Source organism: Schistocerca serialis, chromosome 5 (assembly GCF_023864345.2).
Source record: "Schistocerca serialis cubense isolate TAMUIC-IGC-003099 chromosome 5, iqSchSeri2.2, whole genome shotgun sequence".
Classification (NCBI taxonomy): domain Eukaryota; kingdom Metazoa; phylum Arthropoda; class Insecta; order Orthoptera; family Acrididae; genus Schistocerca; species Schistocerca serialis.
In genome coordinates, this window is record NC_064642.1 from 186,975,464 (window position 1) to 186,986,398 (window position 10,935).

Consider the following 10,935-nt stretch of genomic DNA (forward strand, 5'->3'; position numbering starts at 1 on the left):
AACAATATTCCTTGACTACAGCTATTGTTGAGGAATGATGGTGGACATATTGACCATTTCCTGTAAAGATCATCATCTTTGCATTGTCTTACTTTGTTATGCTAATTATTGCTGTTCTGATCAGATGAAGCGCCATCTGTCAGACATTTTTTGAACTTTTTTTTTGTTCTAATAAAACCTCATGTCATTCCAAGCCTGTGTGTCAATTTGTACCTCTCTATCTACATTATTCCGTGATTTATTCAGTTTTCAAATTTATACTGACTTTTTATCACCCGGTAAATTTATCCATATCATCGGTCACATATTGTGAGCTTCTTGCTCCTTCTTCTTGGGCGTTAGTTTAACAGTAGCCTCGCTGTACCTCATCACGTGACCTAGCTCCTGGCACTACCACATCACCACTTTGCCTTTCCATGCAATAGGTATTGTTGTGTTCTCTATGACGAAAACTACAAAAATTCGTTTTGGTAGTTGGTTGAGGGTGCGAATTTCGTGCAACTTGGGATGTAATAGGTAAGTGCTTTTCATATAATCATATAACGTACAATTAATATTGTGCATCCACATTACTCATAAGTCAGAATCAAGATTGCAGAATAGGAAAATTTATTTCTCTGATGATCTGTTACTTCAAAAATTGGCAAGTCAGCAAATAAGCAGGCATCGTCCCAATAGCTAGAATGAAAATAAAGCGAAGAAAAGTGAAGTGATACAGCGATGACTAATTTGTTACCCCTTATTCCATAATCAGACATGAAAGAAGTGACACATGGAAATTATGACAGATGTTGAGTGTCAGTTCTTTGAAATGAACAACCGCAGTGCAGTGGGTTAATATATTTCGACTAGCATTAGTACCCGTCAATGTCTGGGTGTGTATTTATTGTATTATTATGTTACTCCATCTCCTAATTCTTCCTATCTCCATTTTCTTCTGCCCCACTCTTAGACCATTTCACCTGCGTCTGTAGTGAAATTCGGCCTGATATTCAATTTCACGCGGCTCAATTCTTATGACTTCATCTTCTGAACAGTGTATCCTGCAGTAATATAACTTTCCTTTTACGTGCAGTGGAATATCAGGAAATTGTCGACAGTGAAAAGCTTGTATGACTTCTTCTTGTCCTCCGTTCGACGTTGGGATGTCTTGAGGAAGTATCTGCCTAACCTGTCGCTGAAGCCACTGAGCGATAATAGGTGGGAAGTCACATCGATGCACTTACTCCCCTGAGGTTTCAAATTGGAGGCGTTTATGGTGCACTGGTTCAGATACCAGAAGAATTCGATGGCATGACCGCTCATGAAGCAACGTCACTTGTGAATCAAATAGAAAATTACACCTTTCTCACTTCTCTGGTAATCTGGTATGACGTTCTGCTACACATCAGTGTAGTCAGTAAGACCCTCCAGACCATTGACATAAAAGTTTCTGAGGCTGTGGAAATGCTTGAAAAACGAAAGCATATTCTGAGACCTGGAGAACGGAAGAAAATTTTGTGTCTTTCTTGACAGATTCCAAAGAATTGGCTACGGAATTATAGCTAGAAGATCTAACGTTACCACGCGTAAGTGTTTCCCGGAAACGAAGTAAGAAGCCAATACACTTTACCTATGAAGGAAGGGATGAGACAATAGATGACCCAACATTACAAGATTGAATTCTACTATTATCTTTTAGATATAGTAACCACATCTTTGGATGAGGGATTCAATCAACTGAAATCTCATTGTGATTATTTTGATTTTCTCTACGACATCGGCAAGCTGAAGAATTGCCTCCTGACAGCCTGGACACAAAGTGTAGAAACCTCGCAGCGATTTTGCAAGAGCATGAGTCAAGCGACATTGATGCACTGGAGTTGTGGGAGGAACTAAAAGTGCTTTCAACATTGTTGAAACCTGAAATAGGTCCAAAAGAGACTCTGAAATTTATAGGAAGACATAATTTTTGCCCTAATGTTAACATTGCTCCGATAATTCTCCTAACACTCCCAGTGACATCTACATCTACATCTACATCTACATTTATACTCCGCAAGCCACCCAACGGTGTGTGGCGAAGGGCACTTTACGTGGCACCATCATTACCTCCCTTTTCTGTTCCAGTCGCGTATGGTTCGCAGGAAGAACGACTGTCTGAAAGCCTCCGTGCGCGCTCTAATCTCTCTAATTTTACATTCGTGATCTCCTCGGGAGGTATAAGTAGGGGGGAAGCAATATATTCGATACCTCATCCAGAAACACACCCTCTCGAAACCTGGCGAGCAAGCTACACCGCGATGCAGAGCGCCTCTCTTGCAGAGTCTGCCACTTGAGTTTATTAAACATCTCCGTAACGCTATCACGGTTACCAAATAACCCTGTGAAGAAACGTGCCACTCTTCTTTGGATCTTCTCTATCTCTTCTGTCAACCCGATCTGGTACGGATCCCACACTGATGAGCAATACTCAAGTATAGGTCGAACGAGTGTTTTGTAAGCCACCTCCTTTGTTGATGGACTACATTTTCTAAGGACTCTCTCAATGAATCTCAACCTGGTACCCCCCTTACCAACAATTAATTTTATATGATCATTCCACTTCAAATCGTTCCGCACGCATACTCCCAGATATTTTACAGAAGTAACTGCTACCAGTGTTTGTTCTGCTATCATGTAGTCATGCAATAAAGGAACCTTCTTTCTATGTATTTGCAATACATTACATTTGTCTATGTTAAGGGTCAGTTGCCACTCCCTGCACCAAGTGCCTATCTACTGCAGATCTTCCTGCATTTTGCTACAATTTTCTAATGCTGCAACTTCTCTGTATACTACAGCATCATCCGCGAAAAGCCACATGGAACTTCCGACACTATCTACTAGGTCATTTATATATATTGTGAAAAGTAATGGTCCCATAACATTCCCCTGTGGCACGCCAGAGGTTACTTTAACGTCTGTAGACGTCTCTCCATTGATAACAACATGCTGTGTTCTGTTTGCTAAAAATTCTTCAATCCAGCCACACAGCTGGTCTGATATTCCGTAGGCTCTTACTTTGTTTATCAGGCGACAGTGCGGAACTGTATCGAACGCCTTCTGGAAGTCAAGAAAAATAGCATCTACCTGGGAGCCTGTATCTAATAATTTCTGGGTCTCATGAACAAATAAAGCGAGTTGGGTCTCACACGATCCCTGTTTCCGGAATCCATGTTGATTCCTACAGAGTAGATTCTGGGTTTCCAAAAACGACATGATACTCGAGCAATAAAACATGTTCTAAAATTCTACAACAGATCGATGTCAGAGATATAGGTCTATAGTTTTGCGCATCTGCTCGAAGACCCTTCTTGAAGACTGGGACTACCTGTGCTCTTTTCCAATCATTTGGAACCTTCCGTTCCTCTAGAGACTTGCAGTACACGGCTGTTAGAAGGGGGGCAAGTTCTTTCGCGTACTCTGTGTAGAATCGAATTGGTATCCCGTCAGGTCCAGTGGACTTTCCTCTGTTGAGTGATTCCAGTTGCTTTTCTATTCCTTAGACACTTATTTTGATGTCAGCCATTTTTTCGTTTGTGCGAGGATTTAGAGAAGGAACTGCAGTGCGGTCTTCCTCTGTGAAACAGCTTTGGAAAAGGTGTTTAGTATTTCAGCTTTACGCATGTCATCCTCTGTTTCAATGCCATCATCATCCCGGAATGTCTGGATATGCTGTTCCAAGCCACTTACTGATTTAACATAAGACCAGAACTTCCTAGGATTTTCTGTCAAGTTGGTACACAGAATTTTACTTTCGAATTCACTGAATGCTTCATGCATAGCCCTCCTTATGCTAACTTTGACATCATTTAGCTTCTGTTTGTCTGAGAGGTTTTGGCTGCGTTTAAACTTGCAGTGAAACTCTCTTTGCTTTTGCAGTAGTTTCCTAACTTTGTTGTTGAACCACGGTGGGTTTTTCCCACCCCTCACAGTTTTACTCGGCACGTACCTGTCTAAAATGCATTTTACGATTGCCTTGAACTTTTTCCATAAACACTCAACATTTTCAGTGTCTGAACAGAAATTTTCGTTTTGATCTGTTAGGTAGTCTGAAATCTGCCTTCTATTACTCTTGCTAAACAGATAAACCTTCCTCCCTTTTTTTATATTCCTATTAACTTCCATATTCAGAGATGCTGCAACGGCCTTATGATCACTGATTCCCTGTTCTGCACTTACAGAGTCGAGAGATTTGAGCGCGCACAGAGGCTTTCCGGCAGTCGTTCTTCGTCCGAACCGTACGTGACTGGAACAGGAAAGGGAGATAGTGACAGTGGCGCATAAAGTGATCTCCGCCACACACCGCTGGGTGGCTTGCGGAGTATAAATGTAGATGTAGATGTAGAAGAGTGTCTAATTTCTGTTTTATATCCATAATGTCATTGTTTACTTTGGAAAGTACGTCTTGTTTTGTTGTTTTTTCCATGTCTTTAAATTTTACATTCACCTCCTTGGGAAAATTCTTTGTCAAATCACTGATCTGCTGTGTGACTGTATCCTGAAAATCTCTTAAAACTTGTTTCTGCTCTTGGTTTATGTGGTTTATGCAGGACCGGCACAAGCCCAAGCGCCGCTCCGTGCGAGGTGCTAAATTGCCCCCACCCCCTGGTTTTTTTTCCCCAAAGCGTTTGTGGAATTTTACTAAAACAAATCTGTAGGAAATGTCAGCAATCAATTGAAAGTTTTGTTTTTACTTTTCAGACCTACCTAGGATTCGGCCACTGAGTGGCCAGTCTCAAACCTTTTAATATGTGCTTACATCTAAACCGTCATGTTCACAGTTACGTTCTACATGAAGGTATAGATGTAAACATAACTCAAAGCATTGAGAATAGCCACACTGTACCTGAAATCTATGTAGATCTGGAAAATAAAAACAAAAATTGTGACTGATTGGTGACATTCTCTACAGATTTGTACAAAACAGTCGCTGGGCACTAGCTCAAAAATGGAGTCAAACCTAATTGAATAAATCTAGCTAATTTTAATAAGCCTTGTGAATTTACAAAAAATGTTCAAATGTGTGTGAAATCTTGTGAGATTTAACTGCTAAGGTCATCAGTCCCTGAGCTTACACACTACATAGCCTAAATTATCCTAAGGGCAAACACACACACCCACGCCTGAGGGAGGACTCGAACCTCCACTGGGACCAGCCGCACAGTCCACGACTGCAGCGCGTAAGACTGCTCGGCTAATCCCACGCGGCGTGAACTTACAATTTACGTAAATAAACATTTTTTAATTATTGTGAACAGATAATGTATTCAACAGAAAACAAAATATATTTACAATTTAACGATGATTTGTTTTGAACAATAATATTTACAATAACTATTTAATGTTGAACAAAATAAGAAACAACACAGTAAATAACCAAGACACTGATCATAATATAAAAATTTAAAAAAATACTAGACAAATCAAACCTTCTTGGCTTTTGCTTGTGCAAACTCTTTCACACGATCTGTGTAATTTAAGTCCTCTGCAAGCTCGTGCTCAATCAATATTGCTGCAAGATTATTCAAACGAGTTTGGCTCATTGTTGATCGGAGGTATGTCCTTATCAATTTCAGTCTTGAGAAACTCCTCTCTCCACTCGCAACTGCTCCCTGAGCATTGTACCACATATTTACAATTTGAACGGGCATTTCTTCACAAATACTGGTCAGAAGCTGTACAGGAGAGACCTAGATGAGAGGTTTTTAACCCCGCCCCTTTTAATAGCAAATTTGGTTGTTTGCAAGGGTATTTTGAGAAGTATCTCAATAAAACACATTATTGGATGAATCCTATTTCTCATGTGGGTATTTTAAAAAGTCGTTTGCCATCACACATTCGTGAAAAATTAAGTACTATACCTGAGCACAACACAGAATATTTTCTATCGATTTAAGATTCAACGACGTAATATATGAAGAGAAAGTAGTAACAAATAAGGCGTCAGACAGCCAAACACCACAACAACGTAACTTGAATGGTCAATACAAGAAGCCAGACATGAACACATAGCTAAGCTGGTGCATGCAACTGCAAGGATACATTAACCGTGGTAATGGATACGGGAATGGGAATAGAAATTGTAGGAATAAGAGATTTAAACAAAACTTTCCGTATAACAAGAACGATTACCAACCACAAGCTAGTGTCAATCCCTCCTTTCAAAATCATGCCCCGTATGTAAATGAAAACAGTCAGCCGCATCGGTGGCTGGCGTGCGACAACAACAATAACATTCAACACGCTGTACCGCAGCCAACCTTTGCGCACCAAAATAACAATACAGCAACATTTCACAACAGCCATATGAACACACAAGAAAGCGTGATGCGAACTGGAAATGACACACACCGGAGAAACAATCACACAGTACAACTGACAGAAGTTGTCCCGTGTACCAAAGTAGATAAGACTACACCGCGGGAAAACACGAATCGGTTGTAGTTGAGCCCCATACTATAGCCTTATAAGCGATGGGGGCAAACCAGATTTGCAAACATGTTTCGTACGATTCGATGAGCAAGGAGACATAAAGGGCGGTGTATACTAACATGAACTAAAATCGGCAAAAAATACACTGGAAGCACAAGTGCAAGCAGTAATAAGAGTGAAAATTTTTTGTATAGACACTTGATGCAGGATCCACGACTAATTTAATGTCTGAAGCATTTTTCACTGAATTAAAGAGACAAAATAAATTTCCTGTTCTGCCAGTGCAAAACTGCAAAATACAAACCGCTAAAGGGTGCAAAACCAAATTATTAAAACACCAAGCTCATATCACCGTGAACATTGAACAATTCTCTGTGCAGTGTAATTTTTTAATAGTAGACAAACTTATAGTCAACTGCTTGATAGGTATGGACACATTTAGAACCTACAAAGCTCAAATAGACATAGGTAATGAAGGACCAAAGATTTTCTATCAGCCTCATTACAACATCGGAGAGGTATGACAAAGTAAACACAGAACCCCATGTCACTGTACAGTATTCATATCCCATGTGATAACGAACACAAGACCAACAATGAATGTAACCAGGAATTAGTAGAACAAAAATTGAATGAATCAAATATTCTAGATTCTACACAACAACAGGAGCTTTCTGACTTCCTTTTTAAATATGCAAGTGTTTTTAATAAGAATCCAGGAGTAATCAAAGAGTATGAACATAAACTTAATGTCTATCTTCGCAAAACATTTTGTGTTATGTGTTACCCTATACCGTGGGCAAAGCGTGAAGCAGTTAAGCAGGAAATCAATAGAATGTGCGAATGGGGAATCATACAGCCATCATTTTCTCCATACTGCAGCCCAATTCTACCAGTTAGCAAACCTGATGGGTCAGTACGACTAGTTTTAGATGCTAGAGGCATAAACAAAATCCTTGTACCAGTAAGAACAAAACCAGATAACTTAGGTGAACAACCGCTAAAATTTCATAACACTGAATATTTCAGCACCCTTGACCTTAAAAAATCTTACTGGCAAATAAAGTTACATGAGCAAAGTAGAAAATACCCAGCATTTATCTGCAATGGCAGGAGTTATGAATTTCAAGTTCTACCCTTTGGCTTAAACACTAGCGCAGGCATATTTATATCAGTTTTGGACAAGGTCTTAGGACCTGAATTGCTCAGTAAAGTTACCATTCATGTTGATGATATGTTAATAGCCACATCAACTTGGGCAGAACACATCAGTATAATAGAAAAGGTATTTCAGAGATTTACAAAGTACAGAGTAACAGCAAATCTAAAGAAATCTAACTTTGGCAAAGAACAAGTAAAATTTTTTGGACATATTGTATCAGAACAGGGTATATTACCAGACGCATAGAAACTAATTGCCATGCGTAATTGCCCACCCTCAAGAAACAGAAAACAATTGAAAGCATATCTAGAACTAACTTCCTTTTTCCGAAAATTTATATCACAGCAGCTTATGAATAGCGATACCCTACTTAACCTGTTGAGAAAGAATAACCCTTGGTTACGTGATGAGAGATGCCAGTAGGACTTTACCAAAATTAAAAATGCATTAATATCAGCACCCCCCTCCCCCCTCCCCCTTGAACCATGGACCTTGCCGTTCGTGGGGAGGCTTGCGTGCCTCAGCGATACAGATGGCCGTGCCGTAGGTGCAACCACAATGGAGGGGTATCTGTTGAGAGGTCAGACAAATGTGTGGTTCCTGAAGAGGGGCGGCAGCCTCTCCAGTAGTTGCAGGGCAACAGTCTGGATGATTGACTGATCTGGCCTTGTAACACTAACCAAAATGGCCTTACTGTGCTGGTACTGCGAACGGCTGAAAGCAAGGGGAAACTATGGCCGTAATTTTTCCCGAAGGCATGCAGCTTTACTGTACAGTTAAATGATTATGGCGTCCTCTTGGGTAAAATATTCCAGAGGTAAAATAGTCCCCCATTCGGATCTCCGGGCGGGGACTACTCAAGAGGACGTTGTTATCAGGAGAAAGAAAATTGGTGTTCTACGGATCGGAGCATGGAATGTCAGATCCCTTAATTGGACAGGTAGGTTAGAAAATTTAAAAAGGGAAATGGATAGGTTAAAGTTAGCTAAAGTGCAATTAGTGAAGTTCGGTGGCAGGAGAAACAAGACATTTGGTCAGGTGAATACAGGGTTATAAATGCAAAATCAAATAGGGGTAATGCAGGAGTAGGTTTAATAACGAATAAAAAAATAGAAGTGTGGGTAAGCTACTACAAACAGCATAGTGATCGCATTATTGTGGCCAAGATAGACACGAAGCCCACACCTACTACAGTAGAACAAGTTTATATGCCAACTAGCTCTGCAGATGATGAAGAAATTGATGAAATGTATGATGAGGTAAAAGAAATTATTCAGGTAGTGAGGGGAGACGAAAATTTAATAGTCATGGGTGACTGGAATTCGAGAGTAGGAAAAGGGAGAGAAGGAAACACAGTGGGTGAATACGGATTGGGGGTAAGAAATGAAAGAGGAAGCCGCCTGGTACAGTTTTGCACAGAACATAGCTAACACTTGGTTCAAGAATCATGAAAGAAGGTTGTATACATGGAAGAATCCTGGAGATACTAGAAGGTATCAGATAGATTATATAATGGTAAGACAGAGATTTAGGAACCAGGTTTTAAATTGTAAGACATTTCCAAGGGCAGATGTGGACTCTGACCACAATCTTTTGGTTATGAACTTTAGATTAAAACTGAAAAAACTGCAAAAAGGTGGGAATTTAAGGAGATGGGACCTGGATAAACTGACTAAACCAGAGGTTGTACAGAGTTTCAGGGAGAGCATAAGAGAACAATTGACAGGAATGGGGGAAAGAAGTACAGTAGAAGAAGAATGGGTTTCTCTGAGGGATGAAGTAGTGAAGGCAGCAGAGGATCAAGTAAATAAAAAGACGAGGGCTATTAGAAATCCTTGGGTAACAGAAGAAATATTGAATTTAATTGATGAAAGGAGAAAATATAAAAACACAGTAAATGAAGCAGGCAAAAAGGAATACAAATGTCTCAAAAATGAGATCGACAGGAAGTGCAAAATGGCTAAGCAGGGATGGCTAGAGGACAAATGTAAGGACGTAGAGGCTTATCTCACTAGAGGTAAGATAGATACTGCTTACAGGAAAATTAAAGAGACCTTTGGAGAAAAGAGAACCACTTGTATGAATATCTTTTCATCCTACGTAGTTGGGTTTATCCTTATACTATATACCTCTTTACTTCTGTATGCATCCTCTTTGGTTTGAAGCTGGCACAGTACTTACAGCAGAATATATTTGGCTTCCCTCTGACAACCATGCCTCCATCCTTACTACCCTCCCTGTTTATGTTTCCCTGTTGCTTCATAACCTGGGTTGTGAGTAACTGAATCCACTTTCCCTTCTTCCCTTTTTTCCCCTCTCTCCTCCCTGACGAAGGAACAAAGTTCCGAAAGCTAGGAACGTAAATTTTCTGTTCTGTTTTGTGTATCTATCGGCTGTACTGAGCTAAGGTAAGTACTGGCCAGCCCCTCTATCTCTTTGTTAGTATTTGTTTCACACCTTTATGTGAGATTTTCCATTAATCATTTATAAGTAATGTCATAGTTTTATAAGTAATAAATTGTAATATGTATATTTTGAATGAAACGTGTATAGACTCAAGCAATTTTCCTGTTTTATAAGCAAAAAGAGACATTCAACAAGTGGGAAGTGTAAAACCAGAGCTTCATGTGAAGCGAAATGCAAACTGGAGCTGTATATGAATCAGCTGTGCGTGCTCAACAATGCATGTTCACGTCAGTACTAGGGAAGAAGCACTGACATTGTGCAAGCGCAACAGGTTAACTCGCAGTGCAATCAGCTAGGAACACGAAGCTAGACAAGTGTCAAACTCAATTTCAAAATAACTGTTCACACGTAACAACTACATTTACTATCAGGAACGAAGGAATACAATATTACATTTACATCAAAATGCGAAGTTGCGTCAATACTAAGATATATACATTATAACTAGAATTAAAAGAAATGAAACATGCAGCTAACAAAAGGATAAGATACTGTAAGAGATGTCAAAGCAACTTTCTTTGCAGGGTAAAGGAATAACAGGAATAAAAATGCAAGTGAATATATATATGAACAAATAAGAATGAATTATGAAAAAACATCTGCCAGCGAATGTGATGATCGAGTATATGAGTAGCCTATGAGCTACGAAACACAATTAGTTTTTAAGTTAGTTATAAGTTTTTTATATTGCAGCGACCAGTGCATTGACACGGCGCAGAAGAGGAGATTTACGACGGGTGTTATAGGTACCAAATGAAAAAACGAGCTGCACCTCAAAGAAATGATTTAGTTATTAGTATGTCTGTGTGTATATTTAGGTCATCAAGCAAATGAAGAATAAGAATATACAC